Here is an 11,380-nt window from a genome sequence, read left to right on the forward strand (position 1 = left end):
AATAATAACAATAATAATAAAAATAATGATTATCATCATCATCATTATCATCATCACCACCATCATCATCTTCATCATTGTCATAACCGTCACAATAATAAGCATAATCATAACAATAAAAAGAATAGATTACGTTTACCTCTATCCCAAACGAGTATAAGCTCTGAGCTTATTATGTTGAATAATAGAAAACAGGTTTCTGTAGGTATGTACAAAATTTCCGTTTCTTTGAAATAAAAGTTGTTGATTTTACAGATCAGAGAAACTTGCTTATGGGACATAACTCGTATATAAGGAAACTTTTACGGACATAAACAACAGGTCTGGCGTGATTTTAGTTATGGGTTTTTTTGTGTGTGTTTTTTTTTTTCGCTTCGCATAAATCCGAAGTTCATTGTTCTCTCTGTTTCCACAATATTGCTACGTTAAGAAAGCATAATTTATCATAGCTATGTTAAGAAAGCACATTATTATATAAGTGTCAGTTGTCCCAGGCCGCATAATCTTTATTGCGACGTCCAGAAAGCATAATAAGTATCAGCTGTCGTAGAATTAGCTAAACATCCCAGCCTGCCTTCTGTCGTGGGTGATAACGAGGCTGTAGGAGAACTAGAGTCGGTCGTTACCTTAGAGAAACTCGTGGTAATGTGTGGTGGGAGGGAGTGAGTGCGTGTGTGGGGGTGAGAGGAGGAGGGGGGGGTTAACACTTTCATTTGCCCTCGGCAGCCACGGGCTGTTAAACTGGGATTATAAGGACCAGCCCAATGATTATGGAGCAGCCCTGTGGCGAAAAGTTAAAAATAGCTCACCCATGGTTATCATGCCGATGTTTTGCTAAAACATTGCCCTCTTGGGTGTCCTATAGAGGTGAGCAGTTCTAATTTTATTTCGCTTTTTGGTTGTTGTTGTTTGTTTGTTTGTTGCTTTGTTGCTTTGATTGTTTGTTAGTTTGTTTGTTTGTTTGTTTGTTTGTTTGTTTGTGTGTTTGTTTGTTTGTTTGTTTGTTTGTTTGTTGCTTTGATTGTTAGTTAGTTTGTTTGTTAGTTTGTTTGTTTGTTTGTTTGTTTGTTGCTTTGATTGTTAGTTAGTTAGTTTGTTAGTTTGTTTGTTTGTTTGTTTGTTTGTTTGTTTGTTTGTTTGTTTGTTTGTTTGTTTGTTTGTTTGTTTTTGGTAACCACAGATTCCCTATTCTTGAAAGCTAGGAATCGTAAGAGTTGAGTTGGAACAAAATCACAATTTTCTTCTGATGTGATTTCTTCTGGAGAGTCCATTATTTCGTCTGGTGGGTCCGACCTCAAAACAATTACTTAATTACTTCCGGAAAGTAGTGATTAATTCCGTTATATCCGACCCTTATACAAATATATTATTATGGTCTCTTCCGGCGATCCATGATTACTTCCGATGAGTTGAACACCTAGCCAGTTACCGGTTACCTGGTGGGTTTCGAACAGCTTCAGGATTCAGGAAAACTCGATTTCTGAACACCCCAAGGCACCAAATTTTTTTTCTTTTAAAAAAATCTAGAAATAAAACAACAAACAATAAATAATGCAATTGGTAACCATTGGTTTACTTTAAAGAATAATGGATACATTTCGCGGCCTCAGTGCTTTTTGTAGTGTCTCCATTTTTAATAACTATGGAATCAATTCATAACAAAGAGTGAGCTTAAGAAGAAGCCACATTTTCACTGTTTTAAAAAAATGGAGATACGACAAGAAAGCACTGAGGTTGCGATTTTTTCCTTAACAGTAATCGCCGCAGTCGATTCCGGGGTCGATTCTTCGCCCAGTCCTTGTGTCCATTCACACCACATTAGTTTTAAGTGTTTTTGCTAGTCTCGGATATCTTCAAGCCTCTGCTATCTCTTCGGATGAATTATCACTGTAACTGTCCCTTAACTATTCCTTATAAACTACAACACAAAAGGGGGGGGGGGTAGGTGGCCGTTTTTTTCCGAAACATTTAACAAGCTTTGGTGTTTATATATAGCACATTGGGAACTTCCCTGATAGTGTTTGACGTGAGAATGGATTGCAAAACATTATAAAGGTTAACGGTTCTCGACTTTCAGAGATTGTAAATTAATGTTTATCTTCTTCGCAGAAAGTTCACGTCTTTAACCCCTGAGTGTATGAAAGGTAAGCTTTGCTCAGAAAATGAAGGAACAAAGTCAGCTTGGCTTTAGTAAGAATTTTACGGCACTTGCAATGTAATAAGGTCATATAAGTGCCGAAGATTAGAGGTGTCACAAGAGCGTAACAAACACAAAAAAAGAAGGAGGAGAGATCAGGACGATAGTGGTTTGATAGGAAAGAAGGAGCAAGCTTCACCAAAGCACCCGCCAACCACCCACGAGGATCTAAGTCAAAACAGAGAAAAATAAAGCTCAAAAAGGGTTTAACTCATTAACTATTCCCATGTCTCTGTTTATCCTTAGTTTTGACAGACCATTGTGTTGTTGGGTTTTTTTAAAGATGTTTTACGCTGCCATTGTCACAGTTTATATCATTTAGGTGGGCGTCACCTTTGCCTTTCGGAGAGGGATACAACGTCCCAGCAGAGAGATCGAGTTTATAACTGGTCGCTTTTAAGGACAAGGGGGCTATCCCGAAAAATGCTGTTTTGAGAAAATCGAAGGTAAAGTTTTGGACCCTTGTTCAGTTTCTTTAAAGGACAAGGAGAGTTTTATTTATAACCAAACGAATAAACACACCAATGAAACCAAACTTCTTTTTAGGTAGGGCAATGCCCACTTTTGGCGTAGGTCAAGATTTCTGGAAACCTCCGAAGTCTGGGTTAGCCCGCTTGTCCTTAAAAGCGAGCATTTACTCCCCACTCGGGAACGGGTTGGGTCTCCTGCCCTCCTGCGTGCAAAAGCAAGGTGCCTAACTGCTACACCACCAGACACCGTTCCTTTGCGTTGTAAATGGTGGGGGGGGGGGGATGGGTACCCGCCAGAGACAGCGAAAGATTTTGTCAGAATGTTTATAATGATTAGTGCCTGCTATAAAAAGGCAGCTTGCTCCGAATGCTTCCCAGGAGGTTGAGATTGTTTAAGACTACTATCAGGTCTCTAGGGGTAATAATGTACAAATGCTATCTGTTATTATCATTATTAGGATTATTAGGATTATTATGATTGTTATTATTGTTGTTGTTGTCGTTGTTGTTAAAGTAACGAAATAATATTGTTAAAATTATTAGTAATATTAATTATTACCGTGGCCTGGCACACAAAGATCTAATAAATAAAGCTCTTCTAACACTTTAGAACTAAGCTTAATGTAAGGTGTCCCACGGCAAAAACGATAAAGGGAAATTTCTAGAAAGGATATCCAGTTGTTTGTTAAGTTTTTGAGCCAATAAAGGTTATCCAGTGAATGTGTAGAAATAAAAACCTGAACCAACATTGGACATAAAGACAAAGAGGTAGATAGATGGATAGATAGATACGTAGGTAAATGAATAGATAGCTAAGTACAGAGAGAGAGAGAGAGAGAGAGAGAGAGAGAGAGAGAGAGAGAAGGAGGGAGAGACATAGAGGCAGATAGATGGATAGATATATAGATACGCAGGTAAATGGATAGATAGCTAGGTAGAGAGAGAGAGAGAGAGAGAGAGTGTGTGTGTGTGTGAGAGAATGAGAGAGAGAGAGAGAGAGAAAGAGAGGCAGATAGATAGATAGATAGATAGATAGATAGATAGATAGATAGATAGATAGATAGATGGATAGGCACAGAGAGAGAGAGGGTGAGACAGAGAGAGAGACAGAGAGAGAGAGAGACAGAGAGAGGGGGAGTGAGTGGAGGAGCGTTTATCCAGCACTTCAATACTTTGAGATATTACAGCTGGGGAGGGGGGGGTAGAGAAACGTTGACCTCCCAAAGGTATCTACCCTCCCAGGGATTGAACTTAAGTGTTCTGCGCGTGACGGTGAAGCACCTAACTGCTACAAGACAGACGTCGAATGACAGATTTCTCCTGGAAAAACGATATTTTGCCTTGCACCACAAGGGAATTTGTTAAAAAGACAGACTAATTTTTTTTAACGTTTTTTTGCTTGGAGCATATACGTTTTGACATTTCGAAGCACGAGTGTGATATAACACAGCTTAGATATAATATCTTTGTTAGTTTTTAAAGCGGAAGTCTCCTTTAATCTCATGGATTGTAACCACAGATTGCCAGAACGATCACTTTGCCCAGTTTATCTTTTATGTAATATAATATATAGGTATATATATATTTATTATATATACATATAACATATATATACATATACATATATACATAATATTGGGTATATATATATAACAAATTATATAAATAAATATATTTATTTAATGGTGTGTATTGGTGTGTGGGTGGGTTGTTTGGAGTTTTTTTTTGGTGGGGGTGGGCTTTGTTTTGTTTTTAATGGAAGTTTTTTTACGCCCCCATCGACACAGATCAGACCATTAAGGAGGCGGGCTTGGACTCTGCCCACCAAGACTAACCAGGACATACAAGGATACAACGCCCCAGCAGAAAGACCGCGGGATACTCGATAAAAATTCCCCTCACACACGAATCGAAATTGCGTCTTCTGCTTGTGAGGGCGAAGTGCCTAACCACTACACCACAGCAGACGTTGGGAGTGGGTGGTTGTCGGGTGCTCTGGTGTGGTCAGCTCCTTCTTTCCTATCAAACACATATCGTCCTTATCTCTCCTCCTCCTTCTTTTTTTGTGTACGTTACTCTCTGGTAACATCTATTCTTCGGCAGTTATATGACCTTATTGTGTTGCAAGTGCCGTATAACTCTTACTAAAACTAAGACGTCGGGTGGCGTCGGTAGCCTAGTGATTAGGCTACCGGACCCGTAATCGTGAGGTCGCCGGTTCGGGGGTTCGAGCCTCAGCTTGGTACGAAATGAATTTCCCGTTTGGCTGAGTCCTTTAGGAGATGGACGTTAACCTCGGAGGCCTTGTCTCTTAAATAACCTAATAGTGTTGATAGGGGCGTTAAACTTATACCATCTCACCATTTTTTTACAGACGCCGGTTTAAGTTGTGTGTGTGTGTGTGTATTCTCATAGAAAATATTCTTTGGAAGAAACAATCGCACAATGTGTCAACTATAAGGACGGAAGACTGACAGACAAAAACGAAAAAACAAATTAAATATTATATGGACGTTTGACAAAGACGAACGTTTCTTTCTTTGTCACTTCTTTTTTTTTCTTTTGTCTTTTTCTGTTTGTTTGGGGGATGGGGGGGGGAGGGAGGGGTCTATTTCAATGTAGAATTTTCCCCCACACTGCAAAACGAAGTACAAAAAAAATAATTCATCAATGAATTGAATTCTGGCAGTTCTAATAAAGAGACAAAAATGAAGAATAGGCAAAATTCCATTCACAAGTTCTGAATGCAACATCTGGTCGCTTTTTCTTTAATAAATTATTGTGCGTCCTACGCTAGAGGAGAAACAAAGTCGCTTTACTCGGGATAATTATATAGCCAGGATAAAAATAGAACGTTGTCTTTCCCCCAGAATTATTTTCTGTTCACCAATGTTTGGACATTTTTTTTCATCGCGTCCCTGAAGGGGCTTGGGTTAGGTGACCCTATTAGAGAAGATCATTTCCCTGATATTTTCCCCCAGCTTAATACCTCCTCAAGATAGTAATAGAACCGTCTCTTTCCCCCTTAGGCCATCCTTGTATTCCTCATTAAAATATTCTTGGAAGAGCAAGTTTTGATGAATGATTATAGATAGAGTTCAGATAGTCGTTCATAATTGCTCTTTTCATTATTTAGATGTACACTGGTGCGACAGAGTTATTGTAGTGCACTATATAACTAAAAGTAAGGGTACTTCATCTTAGTTAACGGACAATAGAAAACAGCGTGTCAAATTTCTGGCTGCAAAGACTAGTCGGAGTCTGAAGGCATTTTTATAACCGGTGCCCGTTGGAGGATCGATTCGATTCGATTCAATTCGGTTCGGTTTCTGGGGGCTTTAGTGCACACTATAAATAGACGAGCTGCCCAGACCGATCACCCGACGCGCAGCCTTGAGAACAAACGCGTTTGTTATTGAAGGTCATCGTCGGTTTTGCTCCTCCAGTGGAAGACAATCCGGCTAGCCCTATACGTGCCTATACTGCTGTAAATGCCGTAATTTTGGACACGGCATGATGCTCTCACTCCCTCTCACTTCTGCACTACACGTTGTCTGCGCTGGACCTCTATCTCCCCTTGACCTACTTCGGACGAGGCGGCCTGTTCACTGAGCGTCTAGGACTAGCCCCAAACCGACAAATCCGACAATCACCCCCCCTCCCCCCCTCCCACCAGGACAGTGCTACTGACTGAAGTGTCTTTAGGCCATTCCCAAATGTGGGATATTAAGATGGTCTTATGCACCGTAGAATTGTAAGTGGGCTGGTTTATAAATGTCATGCTCATACTGTGCCGGAACAACATAGGGGGGAACTGTTGCTTTTTCTTTCCTCCGTATTATCGTCACTTTTCCTCTTTTTCTTTTGTATGTTTGTCACTTTCTGTGAACTGCTTTTTCCGGGGTTCCCGGGTGCTCTGATAGTCGAAGCAGACTTTGTGCAGTTGAGGCTAGAGAGGTGAGCAGAGTAAGCCTGATTCCGCGTTTGGGCTTCTCTGTTGACATCCACCTCTAGGAGCTCATATGACCTTACGCAGTTGCGAGCGCCGTAAAGCCTTACTAAAACTATTTGTGAGGCAGCACGGTAGAATCAGGCTCTCGTCAATTTTTGGGCATATTGAGCTATTGGTACCATCTTAAAGCTTGTTCATTTGTCTTGCTTTCAATGAAAAAATTACCCATCCATCTTTAATAGAAGTGGAGATATTTTGGATTGAAGGAGGTGGGGGTCAACTGGTTTAAGAGGTAAAATTAGAGAGAAAATGGCCGCCAAAGCTTGGTAAATTCCAAAGTTAAAGAGTCCATGGACACTGTAAATTTATATTTTTTGTGCGTTTAATCAACGTTTTCTGTGAAATCCTCAAAGGAATGTTTTTGTAAATGGACATTAAAGGTGTTGAGCCAAAAAACAAACATTTGATGAGCATTGCTAAGCAGGGCGAAAACTGCTGTTTTCTTCGATTTCATTATTTTGACGAGAGCCTGATTCCACCACGCTGCCTCACATTTTTTATAACCGACAAAGCCGACAAAACACGAACCGATGATGTCAATGGGCACCTCCCGCCGCCCATTAACACAGCGCTTACTTCTTAGTTTCTGGGAGGTATCGCCCACTACTGGACGATTTAATTGGTCCTTTTGATGGGTGTTGGGGATCACCCGAGTAGTGACAGAAGTTATTTGATTTAATGCCCAGCTTTGAAGTACAAATATGTGGATACAACATTCCAGGAAAAAGACCGATCAGATACTCGATAAAGATTAATTTTTTCCCAACTCCGGAATAAAACTCCTGTCCTCTGCGAGCTGCAATGAAGCGCTTAACCGCTACACCATAAAAGCCGGTTCCTTACTCTTTAGTTCACCACACTTAGTAATAATAAGAATAATCGAACATTATACACACACACACGCACGCACGCACACACATACACACACACACACACACACACACACACACACACACACACACACACACACACGCACACACACACACACACACACACACACACACACATATATCTATTTGCTTATCACACGCCCACGCTTACTCATCGTTACGAAATGAGCACACACAAATACATGTAATAAAATTCATATACACAATGCAGTTCGCAAAATACTTAATCAAAATCTCTACTATCAAAGGGGTTGCAGGGGGTGGGGTGGAAATGTGTTTCGTTTTGATATATCATCATTTTCCCACGTCTCTTTTACGTAGGAATTGGTCAATCAAAGACTCGAATGAAAGACAGGCTAATTTCGGAGAACTTATTATATTGCCATGGTACAGTTTCTAGCAGATTTAAATTGTAATATTAATGATCTGACCGTCACGCTTAGCATGTCATTTTTTTAAAGTTTTCTGTGACTTTGTTTGGATTTAATATATTTTTGATTTATAGCTTCTTGTATGCTATTCTTGTGGATTTGTAAGAAAGACTCTATGTGTATATTAACACCTCTCTTTTTCAACAATAAAAAATCGATAAGATCAAAAAAGATCTTTTGTTTTCTTTAGTTTTCTCTCGAGCATTATTCAGGTTTTTGTATCAATTGACAACGGCAACGGTCACTACGCTATACCAAAAGTGTCTGCTGATTGTTAATAGATCGTCGAAAGTGTTTCAAATGTAACCACGTGGTGTCTTTTAAAACTCACCCATTACAACATTTAAAAATCAGGGAAAAGACAAATTTTTATAGAAATTCAGTTTCTTAGACTCTTGAATAGATACAAAACTTCTTGACCATCTAGCTCTTCATGGCTAAAGTTAAGGCAAACAAGGTGGGGTGTGGGGGGGGTGAGACCCAGAGCAAGTTATTTAGAGAGCGTAAACAGATGAGTGACAGAGAAAGATCATGATAATGTAGCTAATTCTGTGAGTATCTGAGCAAATAAATGAGTGGAGAACCATGATCCCCGACGTCTGTCGCCGATCTGGCACTTGATGGTGATGATGATTTCATCATGCCGAATTCGTAAACAACAAGACAGACGTCGGAAAGCTTACCTCATTGACGACGGGCAACCTGGTCTTTCAGAAACACTTGAAGCCGCACTGATTTTGGATTTTTAGCATTTTAGATTTTGTTTTAGTTTTGTTTTAGTTAGCATTTTATGGCACTTTGAACACATTAAGGTATAGTGACCCATAATAATATGTCCAACTAGCAGTATTTCAATGGCAATGTGACCGTGCAATTCGAAGTGTCATACGCAATCCAGAAACACAAATTTGCATTTTTTATAGTGTGCAAATTGTCGCCTGCCTTTTAAAGCTTCAGATAAAGAAAACAGAATTGAAAAATCTTTAAGAGTAATGAAGTGACGCTTCTCTTCTCAAAGTGTCCGAAAACAGGGCGTCCTCAAGAGTTGTCGAAAGATCAGAATGTATGTCCTCAATTAATCAAACTAGAAAACTGCATGTAAAACAGTAGTAATTCATTATGCGCTCAAAGTCCCCTGGTTGTGTACAGGGCAATTTCATGAGAAACGTCCAGCCGTTATTTCGGAATACCAGATTTCGCGACTTGATCAAATAAGTCCTGATAACGACATGGTACAAAGTGTGGCACTGTACCGGTCCAGATAAGAAATCAGTGAACAACCTATCTTTTCCCACTGACACAATTTAGATCATCTAGGAGGTGGGCTGCCTTCCCTACCCATCATGGTTAACCCGGGCCAAGAGAGATGCAACATCCCAGCATCTAGAATGACCGAGATACTCGATCAAAATATATTCCTGACTTGGAAATCGAACCCGTGTTTCTGATGTACGACAGTGAGCCGTCTAGCCGCTACACCACAAACACAGGTGTAAACATGACTGTGTACATTAGTTCATTTTAGGGCGCTCCTGTGACCTTATGAAGTTGCGAGCGCCGTAAAGCTCTTACTAAAACAAATAAACAAAATTCATTTCATTTCCCAAATACAGGACTCCAAGCGAGCGTGTCAACTCCCTGTGCTTAGTTTGTATTTATAATCTAGGGGTTTTTGGTTTGTTTGTTGGAATAAAGAGAAACACATCGACTAAATAATGGTCATTTCGTGCTGAGAAAAGTAAGTCAGATAAATAGAAACAACAAAAGAAAAGTAAAGAGGTAAGACCTACCAGTGGCACCCTCCAGCCACCCGCCAAACATCCCGACTTGACCAAATAATTACTGATGACGACATGGAGCAAAATGTGGCATAGTACAGATCTCCTTTTTTTTTAAAAATAAGTGACCATAATTTATTTTTATGTAGGCATTTTTACACCCTCATTGACACAATTTTTAAATCATTTCGGAGGCGGGCTTCCGACTTTGCCTGTCAGGGCCAACTCGAGCTAAGAGATCACAACATCCCAGCAGAAAGACCGAGATACTCGATACAAGATAAAAGATCTCCCGCCTTGGAAATCGAAGTCACGTTTGCTATGTGCGACAGTGAAGCGCCTAACCGCTAAACCACAAACATCGGTGTAAACAAGACTGTGTACATTAGTTCTTTTTATTTTTCAAATCACATGACGCCATGAGATTGTGTCAGCTTCTATTATTTTGTTTGTTTGTAATCTTTTGTTGTTGTTGTTGTTGTTGTTTGTTTGTTTTCTTTGAGTAAAGAAAAGCACATTGACGAAATAACAGTCATTTAGTGTTGGGAAAAGGTAAGACAGACAGAAACGACAGAAGGAAAGAAAAGCAGTAGGAGCTGTGAGTGGCGCCCTCCGACCACCCCCTTTTTCTTTATAATCTGGGTCCAAGTTATCTTCTATTAAAAGAGCGTAAAAAGAAAACAACAACAACAACAACTACAACAATAATGATAATAACGGCAGCAGCAACAACAACAACAACAACTTAACCTCACCACCCAAAAAAGTAAGGAAATGATTTTGCTGATTTTTTTTCCGAAAAACATTTTTGTGCGACACGTTTCTACTTGTTCCTAATTAAATATCTGGTCATTTGTGAAAAATTAAGACCGCACCTTGTTCATGGCATGCTATAATGATATTTAATTTAATAAAGTCTTTAAATTTGTGCCATGAGTTTGCGAATACTCCAAAAATCAGTAATGAACTCTAGAAATAGCTTACGTATTAAAAATTAACTTGTATTATTACATGCTTTACATTATGCTTTTGATATGAAAAAAAAGGTTTGCCTTTCTAATTATACATCGTTAGCAAACAGTCCAAGTGTTCTTAGCCCAGAAAGTTTTGGGTTTTTTTATTTCAGAAGAGGAAAAAACTGCTTCATTCTTTTGCCAGTTGTGTCAACATTATTAACTTTTTTCTTGGTTTTTTTCCAACTTTTAGAATTTGAATCTCAACAAACATTTCTCGAACACATAGAACCGATACCAGAGAGTAAGATATTCTATTTATGTTTTTTCTTGAAATGTCGGTGGGTTTTTTTTACCCCCATCGATATAATTTAGATCATTTGGTCGCTTTTAACCACGAGGGGGCTATCCCGAAAAATGCTGTTTTGAGAAAATTGGAGGTAAAATTTTTGCCCCTTGTTCAGTTTCTTTAAAAGACAAGGAGAATTTTCTCTATAATCAAACAATTCTATACACACCAATGAAACCAAACTGCTGCTATAGGTAGGACAATATCCACTTTTTGGTGTAGGTCATGATTTCTGGAAACCCCCGAAATCTGGGTTAGCCCGCTTGTCCTTAAAAGTGACCATTTATGAGGGGGGGGGGT

General features: G+C 39.4%; 1 protein-coding gene across 2 annotated transcripts in view; it reads right to left on the minus strand.

Annotated features, from left to right (window-relative positions):
- LOC101859616 overlaps positions 1–11,380 on the minus strand; it is a 59,695-nt gene that overhangs the window by 47,303 nt on the left and 1,012 nt on the right. The gene's annotated exons all lie outside the window — the stretch shown is intronic.

This window comes from Aplysia californica, unplaced genomic scaffold, assembly GCF_000002075.1.
Source record: "Aplysia californica isolate F4 #8 unplaced genomic scaffold, AplCal3.0 scaffold00016, whole genome shotgun sequence".
Classification (NCBI taxonomy): Eukaryota; Metazoa; Mollusca; class Gastropoda; order Aplysiida; family Aplysiidae; genus Aplysia; species Aplysia californica.